The 12187-nt window shown below is 33.4% G+C and overlaps 1 protein-coding gene across 2 annotated transcripts in view; it reads left to right on the forward strand.

Annotated features, from left to right (window-relative positions):
• The window catches only part of Cad74a (cadherin 74A), a 75149-nt gene that overhangs the window by 49665 nt on the left and 13297 nt on the right, over positions 1-12187 (forward strand). The window contains exon 1 of one of the 2 annotated variants that reach the window (XM_083041746.1): positions 7014-7338. The exons of the other annotated variant lie outside the window; for it this stretch is intronic. The gene's annotated coding sequence lies outside the window, so the exon portion shown is untranslated. Of the gene's footprint in view, positions 1-7013; positions 7339-12187 lie in introns of those variants that run through there. 2 annotated transcript variants of the gene reach the window in all.

Here is a 12187-nt window from a genome sequence, read left to right on the forward strand (position 1 = left end):
AACCATGCGCAAAAATTTTTTCTATAAAAATTAAAACAGTTTAACATGTGTCTTTTTATTACTAATGCAAAGAATATATTGTATTAATATTCTAATAATATATTATACTTTCTATAAAACTTCCTCGTGTACTGTCTGTCTGTAAAGTACAACGGGTAAATGACAAGCAGGCGTTTATTATCTCAATAAATATAATTAATAAAGCATATAATTGTGTTTGTAAAAAATATAATTTTTGTTATAAATAAAATACAATATTTTTGCAGATTAATAAATCGCATATATATTAACATTTAAATATTTAATAGTTTCAATATTATATTATTTGTACAAAAAATATAATAGGGAAAAGATTATAAAGTAATATGCAATTATTACTTACAATTTTTATAATATTCCTTCGTGAACGTTTGTAGTCTCGTAGTCACCTAACAATTGTGCTCGCATAATATATCTCTACGGCTGAAAATAAGTTGCAGATAATCTAATAAAATCAACGACGACCATATGTCGCACTTACTAATCAGCTGATAATGCACATCGCTATAGAAACCAACCACGTTAAAACAAGATAAATTAAAAAAGAATTTTAACTAGTAAAAATACTGTAAGAATTGATTTTTTATTACAATGATTAATTCATTCTTTCATGAATTATTTATAATTTTTTCTTCATGTTAATTCAAATTTGTACAAATATTTGTATCTTTTTCTAAGACTCATAATTAACAAGAAATATAATATAATATTCTCATTATTTTTTATCAAAATTATAAAATAGAAATCAACGAAAATATAATATAACGAAAATTTTTACTGCGCATATTACAAGTTTGCTTATTGCAAGTTTGTTAAACAAGTATAAATATTATTGTGCTGTAATATTAAAGAAAATGTAAGATGTCTAACAAATAATGCTATCAAAAATGTACCTGTTAAGTATACAAGTATGTAGATATACTTAACAGCGCGCCATGAAATATCAGTTTGTAAAGGGATCAACGATATGAAGATAGGGGCACTAATCAACGATTTGTATTAATGTCTATAAATCACGTAGTCACCAATTTTTGACACGTGGGATTTGGGAATGATATCAGAATGACCCGTGTTTTTATATTAATATCTGTGAACGCTGCAGATCTTGATTTTTTATCATGAATAAGATCGGCGCCTATACCGGGAACGAAAAATATGAAGAACACGTGTCGGATGTTTGCGTGGGGATTTGTTATCGAAGGATATTCATGTATTCTGAGTGTACTGTCAATAATTTCTTCCACCGAAACAAACAGATCTGCCCTGTTCGCCTTCCGATGATGATTACTTGAATCTTCGACTTCTGACATTTGGCAGAAATCGCGTGCGAATAGTAGCAATCATTGCACATGTCACTGGGGAACGATTGTAAATATATTTCTTGTCTATTTGCACAATTCGCGAAAAATAAAAAATCGGACAAAAAAAATTTAAGATAGCAAAAACGCAAGAGAAAGAGAGATAAACACCATCTAAATTCTTCTTTCAATAGAATTTCAACAGAGTTTTGAGATGTCTAATTAAAATGCAAAACTGACGTCTCTCAATTACTTTATACAACTTATTTTGTGTCCCAAAATTGTTATTAAAATTTACTTCTCTGTTAAAACAAATATATAATAATGAAATAATTAGATATACATTAAAAGTCTAGAAAATTGGCTATTATCGTTATCATTAGCTACTAATCTTATCTATTCTTAAAATGAAGTATTGAATAATTAAACTGCTAGATTAATCCAAAATATTATAATTGGATTGTCGAATAAACTTTTTTGCGTTAAAAAAAGATTATTTTATTATCTGTGTTACACTATTCGGTTATAATTACAAGATATTTTTCGAGATCGATCATCTTGAAATTGTTTTCTCAGATACTTCGTTGCAGTCTGATAGCGAGCGGTATGTAAATCGCGACTTTCGTCGTGCGCCGCCGGTTTTTGCGCTAAATTTCTCTCTATACCGTAAACGCTTAAGGTAGAACGTTTATTATAAGGGGATTACAGCACCGTTTGAACAATTTGCATAATTGTAACGTTCCTAAGCAGCAATTTTCTAGACGCGTCGTGCGTGTGTTTATGAGCGTTGCACCTTGTATAGGTATACATATGACTGACCTGGCACAGATCCACCCTAGATGTATCTCACGATATTATGCTGGAACGCTATTCTTTCGAAGGCATTGTAACGGTTGAATGTTCCATTATATAAAAGAAAGAAATGCTATTTCTTATTCTACTAGTTTTCTTTCTGTAAACTTGAAAATAAAAAAGTTGCAAATTGCTAATATATATGCAGAAAACAATTATATAACAATAAAATGAAGCTATTCGATATTTTAAGGTGAATATATGTGTTATTTAAGTGATTATTAAAAGATTTAGTGATTGTTAGAATTTAGCAAAAAATCTGTATAAGAAAGAGAGAGATGAAGATTATGAAAACTTATTTTTCAGATATATTTATTTATGTCTGTATTTATTTCTGGTACAAAGAGCGTGCAAAATGTAAAAGTCTAAGATTGTTATGACGAAATTAATAGCACCGCAGAAAAACGCTTTACGTAATTTTCCCATGCATTGAAAACCGAAGGCAAATAATTGAGTTTAACTGCGACAAAGTTACCCTGAGAGATTTTAAATAAAACCACTTTCTCTTCGCGAAATTACACTACTATATTCGGTATTACATGCCTTTGAATACTCCCATGGAGCCCATAATGAGGCGAGAAAAGAAATTAAATGACTGATTGTTGGATATTCACAAAACAATGTTTGCTGATAGCTCGAATTAGTCGTTATGAATTATTTCCTTTATTAATGATTATTCATCGTATTTATTTCCTCGAGAGAAATAATTCTTTTACAATTCCACACTGGTCAAATTTTTAAACGGAGACACATCGCGATTCTCTGTCACGCTTTCTTGCAGTGGTCATTAATATTTCGTGTATCTTTCACGTCGCTTATCAAACCGTTACTATCTTCTGAAAATATAACAAACGTAACAAAATAATTATCGAAAGCTCTAAAGAATCACGCTCGAATAATACTGTTTTATTCTTTTACTGATTCTTTAACAAACAAATTTTAATTCAGAGAAAAGTTCAATAATATTTAGGGATTTTACATTGTAAAATATTAATTGTATAATACTTAATATTTTAATATTTAATATTTTATAATAAAAAATATTTGGTGTATATTAAACGATTTTTGTGTGTAATTAAATATACAAAAATGTATTACTATATATCATACAGAAAAATACAATCTGCCTGATTTTTATGATATTTTCTAATACAAACTTTTTTGCAATGTTACTCGCGCATCTTTAAAAAAAAGAAAGAGAGAAAGAACCCTAACCCTTTTCACACTTTGAAAATTCGTAGCGCGATAAAAGGTTGCCGTGAAATCGATATCGTCGCAGACACATGCGATCGGCTGGCGGAAATATTGGAAATTACACGAAAGATTTGTCCCAGAGGCGTGCAGAATCGAAAATCAAATAAAAAAGGGGCGTGTAGGTACACCGATCGTGTTCGTTTGTAAAACGAAATCGTCAAACCCGTAAAAGGGTTCGACTGCGATAAAAGCGATTCGCTCTGATTGGATAATTTATTGGCGAAGGACAATCAATGAAATTGCGCCAACTGGTTTACAAGGTATCCGTGAAATATTTCTGCAAACTAGGGAAGAAACTTTTCCGAAATTTTTTTATTCTTTTTCTATGTTTAGAAACGACATATTTTATTAAAATGCAAAAGAAAAATTTTTATCTTTAAATTTTTTAAATGAGAATTTAGAATAAGTAGTTTTTCCCCATTAAATGAAAAAATTTATTGAATTAATATTCCTAATTTATTTTATATAAATATTAATATGTATTTTATAATGTGTAATATTAGTGATAATATTTATAATATCGGATCAATTACTCCAACATAAAACAATTATGTAGCTTATATATTAAACTATGATGCGAGGAAAGTTAACGAGCGAATTTATTATAGCCTGTCATGATACTTCATAAATAAACAGAAAGCTGTTACGTGCAAAACACATGGATGTTTTATTCGAAAGTAGTTCCGGAAAGTCGATTTATATACTTTGCAACATTGATCAATTATTATCGAATTGTATCAACTCCATTTCATTCGAGTATCGAAATTGATTGAATAATAATTCAGATAATTTGTTTCAAACATATATTCATACAATCAGCTATGTCACGAACTGTGTCATTTTTTTCAAAATTAGATATGTGTGTGTCCTATTAAAAAAAATTATTGAAAATGTCAGTGTCAGAATATAAAATAATGTAAAAAATCTACATTCTATGTAGATGAAAAATTGTATCTAAAATATATCTACGTATTACGGAATTATATTTTATTCTTGTGCCAAGTTATTCAATTATTCACGCCTGGTCGAAGTGAAAACAAATGCTCACTAGGCCACTTTCCGTTTTTCCTCGAAAGCGTTGCGGCAATATGCAATCCAGCGGGAGCGGTTGGTTGGACCGCACGAAATAGCGATCCTCCGGCTCGCGATCGTAATAATTGCGCGAGAAGAATCGCCGCGCACAGTTGTGCCGCTTCAAAAGGTCCTGGTGAGTGCGCGTGAGAAGTGGGTTATCTAACTAACAACACCCCGCGTGCCTCATGTAGATCACGGGAGTTTTCCCATAGTCGTAACAGGATGCTCTCGTAACGAGACGTCTACGAGTCGCTGAGAGAGAAAGAGAGAGAGAAAGAGAGAAAGAGAAAAAGGCAATTGAATCGAGAGATGATGCTTGCAGACGCGATCTTTCCCATGGAGCTCATGGTTTTACTATCGCGTGTAGTTTATTATTGTACAATCGCAAATGCGAGTTACGTGTCTTCTGGATTCCTGCAGCCTCGCTGCAGACACGAGATTCGCTACCAGGGTCGAGAATTTAAAAGATGGAAATTATACATGTATTATTTTCTTTTGTAATATCTTGGTATATAAACTATTCTAATTACATTTAATTATAAAGTATAAGTAATTAGAATCGTGCAATGTATAAATGTAACTCAATATTAATAAGCTAATATAGGTCGAAATGTAATATTAGAAATTAATTTGTATAACATCAATACTGTCATTTTTTTAATTAATCATGTTTCTTATTAATCATCAATTCCGTAAATCAATTCTAGAAAGTCTACATCTGGGCCAAACATTGAAATAACTGTGTTCACCAATTCTGTCCGCGTTCACCAATATCGCTACCAATAAACGCGCACGATTGGAGACTCAGAATCCGGTCCAGGCCCGATCTCCGACAGCTCTTAAGGATAGATCTTGATCAGCGAGTTGCTCCGGTTGTATATATCGAGGGAAAAACAATCTCTGTCCGACTTTATAGACGCTGATACTCTATCGTCGAAGGTGGAGCCGCGAGTTTGCCGCGGCCTTTGCTAACTGTACAAATCCCCTTCTCGCACACTTAGCGAGGTCCTCCTCTTACCTGGTTGATTTTCTACCTTTCTCTCGGTTCCTCTCTCGTCATTCTTATTCCTCGCGATCATGCCACGATTTACGGATACCCCTTTTCCGCGTCCTTTTTATCCCCACCGGCTATGAAAGAGCGAAGGAAAAAGGAGAAACCGGCTAGAGAACGGAGAGAGATGAAGGCTTGCCGAGCCTTCGGCATTTTAACGTTGCTCTTTTATAGCCTGTACAGCTTAAACACTCGCTTGTAGAGACCTTCTCGACTATCTCTCTCACGAGATGGACGGGAACGAGGAACTCGCGAGAGAGATCTGCTCAGTCGCGGTTTAAGATTGCGAGACCGCGTCGAGACGTGATTTTCGGAACACGATTTAATTGCCATGTATATTAATATTAGATAAATCAATGTACAACTTATAATCATTGATAATAATTAATATGTTCATGTATTTAAATATCATATTAATAATAATATTTCGATACTGAAATATTAATAATAATATCTCATTATTCTCTTAATAACTTTAATTTTAAGCGACAATGTTTCGTTGATTGACTATTATAATTAAAATAATTTTCAAAGTTTATAAGAGAGATTCCTCTCTTAGGAGGAAGAAGATTATATCATTTTTATGAAATGCTTCATTAAATGAAAAATGTTACTTTCTCTCTTATAAAGTATTCTCTTTAAAGAACAATTATTGACTTAATTATTTTTACGTAGTTTGTAGGCAGAATTAATTTTTCGAATAGATAAATTTGATTTGGGAAAATGACTTTTCTCTAATGGTACCTATATTTAGAGATTAATTAGAGAGTTACGTCGAAAGGTCACAGCGCTTTCGAGATTGCTTCGATCGAAATGTCAAGAAAACTGATGATGCAATTTCGTTCTCATCAACGATTCGATCCTCATTATAGCCTCATTACAACTTACGTTATACCTCATTATTGTTAAATCACATGTCAACCAGATGACTTACTATAATTTATTACAAACAGCACAAAAATATCCAATAAGTAATCCATTCTGTTTATTCATGAAAGATTAAAAGAGAATTCATTTTGCATTATTACAAATTTTTACAAGGAAAATTTAATCGAAATATTTCTATTAATATTTATATTATAGAAAATTTATTCTTTATGATTATATATATATATATATATATATATTTAGAAATATATTTAAAAAATAAAGTGACATGGAAGAAAGCTGAAATTTCTCTGATTCTAATTGTAATCATAGAAGAATCGCTTCGCAAGCCACGTAATCCCTTTAAGATCTTTTGCGCTACCCTTTCACTGATGGTTGAAGGTTAAATCGAACGAATCCCGAGGGTCATTCGACACCCCGGAGAACGGAAAAGAGAAAAAAGACTCGTCCCTCGGGTCGTCGTCGTCGTCCTCGGTCAGATTTTACCGAGTACGGACTATAGACTCTCCTTACTTCGTGGCGCGCGGCTCTCCTCTCTCTCCATACCTTCTACTCCCGTGGTGGAGGCCACATACCTTCTTAGGATGCAGTGTAGACCTGTCCATTGGCTGGCAGACACCGGTCGGTTCTCTTTTCGGTCCAAGACAACGCCGACGTCCGATGAGACCGAGAGGGTAGAGAGATACGCTCGCGCCCGCTCGTCCTTTTAGTTACCTGTCCGCAGGTGCGTCATGTGGATTCGACACGGTTTCGCCGATACGTTTAAGTGAACATACACGAAGAGCAGTGCGCAGGAACATAGGCACGTGCGGTGTCGTGACACGATGAGGTGATAAACTGTGTGTTGTGCCAGTGCGCGGGATCTCGGAGCGATTTTGGAAGGTGAGTTTCGTCAATTAATGGAGAGGCTAATGGAGATGGAATCCTTTGAATTTGTTGTCTTCAGCAAGCAGATGCTAATTGCCGAAAACGTTGACCCGGATGTTTACTTTTGGCTTGGAGAAACTGTTCAAATAATGAAGAGTCTGTGTTGATGGATCAGCTCTTGTTTTTGCTGCGTAGGTGTCGGAGAATGTTAAATGTCAATCTTGAGGATTCGTTCACCCCGAAACAATATAAAAATTGTTGAATTGGACTGATGTTACTTTAATCTTCGCTTTAATTGCTGAAGAAATTCTTATTGCCGTCACTGTTAGAAAAGAAAGAAATCATTTATAGCTTTTTAGCAGAACTTTATTATCTTATTCTATATGATTTTCTATTTCATTAAATTTATTAGTCATGCTCTGCGTAATAACTATTATTTTTATTTAAATATCGGAGATTTTATTTTACAAATTTATTGCAAAAGAGGAATCAAAATTGGACACAGTCTGAAGACGACGCAAATCGATGCTCATGCAAATCGAGGAATCGAGGTCGTCGATTGAGGATATCGTCTCGTTCCGACGACGTTTTCTTGGCGCAACGGTATCATCGTTTTTGTTCGATACCCGTAGAACGGTGATATTGCGACCAGATTAGAACCTGTCTCAGGAATTATCAAGTTTTCACAGCATATACGTTTAATCAAACGATAACTCCAATCAATAGATCAAACAGACTATTTTTTTCTCTAACATCTTATCAATCATGCATTAAAATAACGCATAATGCATTAATTATGTTTTTGCACTATCAAATTAGTTTGCGCTATGTTTAAATTTTCAGAATTTGAACGCATTGCTAAATTTTTTAATATATCGGTAAAGACAATTGAAAAAAGTCTGGTGAAGCCACGTAAGTCTGGTCGAAATTCCGTCGTCTTTTTCGCCATTCTGCGAGGAAACCAGTTCTGACCAGCGAGTTTGCAGCCTGACTAAATCCTGATTTCAAGAGACCAATATATTTATGTAAAGCTGCGTGACTTTCGGGACTTACAAAATAAATTTTAATAATCCACAAAAAAAACGAGGAAATTTTTATTTCCGTAAGTAATCGTATGCTATATTAGCGAGAGACTTCTTTTTTTTCTGACGTTTTTCCGTAATTTTTGCAGTATTTTATAAAGAATTAAAAGCTGTAATTTATACTAGCTATGTCTTGAAGGATTCAGAAAATTTCTGACATGTTTTACTACGAAACTTACTTGATGAAAGTGAAGACCTATAAAAAGATACGTGCGCGCGCGCGCGCAGCAGGATATTCCTTTTCTTCGTCATTCATCCTGGCATCACCTGGTCACGCGGTGTCAAGATTCCAAGTGCGTAACGTAACGGAGACCAGAGGAAGAGGGCTGTAACGGTTTTTTTCTTCCTCTCTCACTCCTTGCCTCTGTTTCTCTCTCTGTCTTTCCTGTGATCTGTCCTACTTCTTTTCCCTTTGTTTCGCTCTTCCCTGTTTCTCTGGGTCTATTTGAATCTTATTATTTACGTAATTTTAATTATAATTTCTGCATTGTTCATTTCTATGCGAATGAGAAACGTGGGAGAAACATCCATTTTTCTGAGACCTCCAAAAATCATGTAATTTAAAACTGTAATCTAAAGTAATTTATAATTGCAGTGTACATACAATTGTGTGTTATTCGTATAATTTGTTGATATATATTCTCTTGAAAAACATCTTATTAAAAAATTATTTACATTATCGGAGAAAATAAAAATTTTTGCGGATGGGAAGATGTTTATTCTACAAGAAAGAATGTGCATTGTAATGAGTCAGATAAATTCACAAAAATCGTTCCAGAGAAATGAATAATACGTTATACTTGCCATATCTTTATTCATAAAAACCTGCCTCTTGCAGAACGCTTATTAAAATACCAAAGAAGTTTCTCTCTGTGCTGAATAATCAACTTACAAGAAAATATGAAATAATTACTAATATCTTCAATAAATAAATTCTTCTGAGAAAAGAAGTATGAATGAATAATTATATTAAAATTAATTTATATTGCTTTTTCTTGTAATAAAAAGTACCATTAATATATTATTGAAAAAAGCACTATTAATAAAAATAAACAACAATTATATTATTTGTAACGCATTCTTCATAGATCTATCAATATGTATGAATTTAAATTCCGCAGACTCGAACATAAGCAAGCAGGATCGCTATGTATAGTTAATTATAACATTTGTTTGTCATTAAATTATATATAAAGTTGTAAGAAGGTGTAATTAAATATAGAATAATCACAATATACCACGGTAATCTTTCGCAAGTGTTCATTTTTAAATACTTCATATAGTATGCGAGCCGCACACATTGGTTTCTACTTCGCTGCACCTCTCTGCGGTCGCAGAGCCATCATTCAATCTCTCGGTATCATTTTATACTTGACTGGCACTAACAGTCATTTCTGTTTAAGGTTCTCTACGTGTCGTAATCCACGATGTGCACGTGGTTATTGCCGTCACGGACTTTTCACACCTCTCAGCTTTACAAATTGCTCCAAATATAGTGTCGGAGAAATCGAGTTTGCTCTGAAATAATGCGTTCCCATTAATTATCGCACATTATTCAAAGTCGAAGCTAAATAAAAGTCGCGATTACGAAATCTCGTTATTCTCAATTATGGATCAATCAGAATAAGGAGTCTTGCTTGCTCTTTAGAATTTTAAATATTATTTATCTTTTTATTAAATTTATTATTTGTATTATAAGCACATATATTTATTTTATTTTAAATACATATAAAATATAAATTTAAGTATTAATTTTTAAAATTTACAATAGACATTTTGTTCGGAGGCTAATTTCATTGTCTGTAAATGTACGTGCATTATTTCTTGCATTCAGCAATTGACTAATTATACACAGGAATCTCGCTTTTAAAGTATGATAATTTCTGGTTTCTACTTTCGTTGCGCATTCAAAGCTAATTGTAAGTACTATTACCTGATTTTCAATTTTATTCTCTTAACCCGAAGATTGTAATCTATCTAAGCACGATATGATGAGGCAACAATCATGAAAGCTAGATATAATGTGTCTTCATCAACATTATGACATTATCGAATAAAGCTTAAGAATATATAATATATAATAGAAAAAATTTCTCAACTAAAAAAGTATCTAGTCATTTAAAATAATTGTCAGATTCACAGGTTTCTAGGAGCCATATGCGTGCACTTGCAATCATCGACGCTCTCATATATTCGTTTGAAACATTGTTTCGTTCTATTATGAACTCGCTTCTGCACGTTGTTTCGCAATCGTATCCTCGCTGCGGAAGGCTGCATTTTGCAGCACGCGTTTCTTCTCAACCGGCGCATAAATAGGGATTTGCAGTTCGAGAACTGCTTTTAGGATATACGAGGAGAGGAAAAGAGCCGAGTGCCGGCAACCGTAAATTTCCTTCCTCCGGCTCGATTGATAATTACTTCTTCTGGAGACGATCCCTGACGGCGGCCGCGGCCGGTTGAACGCGGAAGTCGAGGTTACTCTGCACGCACGAAGGCGTCGAGGAAATGCAGAGCCATTACCCCACGCTGTATGTCATTGTTGCTCTTGCCAACGTCATTTCTTCCTGGTGCCTAATGACATCGTGACGCGTCTTATCTGCCTACGCGAATTAATGATAAAACGCGACACTCTGTTGTCTCTTCGCTGCGTGGGAGTATTAATTGAAGGGACGAGCAATTATCATAATCAAAAAGAACACTGGCTCTATTAATATTAATCTTGAATTGATTTGCAAATTTAATTAGTTGTTTGTACGCATATATTATTTCAAAAGCTATTTAAAACATTTTTTTTTTTTAGATATTTATGTAGAAAAAATATTATAAGTACGTAATAACTTTTATGTGATATTATATTTTTATATTTCTAGAAAGTTGAAACTTTTCTTCCCTAAGATAAAATTTCTAGGTAAAGAAATAATTTTTCTTGTAATAATTAATTTTCTCGGAAGGTGGATCATGAAACAGTCAATTTTTTCCTCCATAAAATAGCACAAAAATAATTTCTTTCTCTCGTGTTTCTCGGTTCGTCGGTCAGATTTCTTTGAGAATTGTGAGGTGAAAATCTTTTCCACACCTTTTCCGGCATAAATCTATGCAATTCGATTTAGTCACGTCATCGTCGAGCCGTTTTCACATATAGAACAGGACGGCTTCAGTGAACACCTGAAATGGAATCTGATTTCTAACGGCTTCTTTCGCTCGAACGTGAAAAACGCATTCTGACGTCGCCGTTGCATCGGCTATAGTTGCAATCGCAAAGGTTGTCGGAAGTGCATACCGGTTGCGGTTCGCCTGCATGCTGGACTTTTCTCTCTCACAGAGCGGCTAAAAAGAACGCATTTAAGCGGAGGCTAGAACACCTTCAGACCTTGTTGTATCCTACTCACGCGATTGCCATTTCCGATATATACTCGTTTGTATGCGAATATTGTAGCTTCTCGAGTATAATAGTTCGACGAACTTCGATGCAACAATTTCACAGTATTTAATAATTTCTGCTCGAGAAATAAGCATTTTTCTGCTTTAATTAAGATAGACATAATGCCTCTAATTTTATTTTTTACTATATTTATTAAATAAAATAAAAATAGAATAAAGATGTGATTCTTGATGTTTCGAATTATATTCGAATAGTAAATTTAAATTCCATTCCTGTTTTATGATTTTTCCATGATTGTATTCGCTTTAAAGAAATTTTAAACATTTTTTATTCATTTGTGAATTGATTTATACTCTATTTAAGGATTATTTTTTCCATTATCACATATCAGAACTGTTAA

This window comes from Prenolepis imparis, unplaced genomic scaffold, assembly GCF_030444845.1.
Source record: "Prenolepis imparis isolate NDT839.2.m4 unplaced genomic scaffold, iyPreImpa1.0 SCAF_7, whole genome shotgun sequence".
NCBI lineage: Eukaryota > Metazoa > Arthropoda > Insecta > Hymenoptera > Formicidae > Prenolepis > Prenolepis imparis.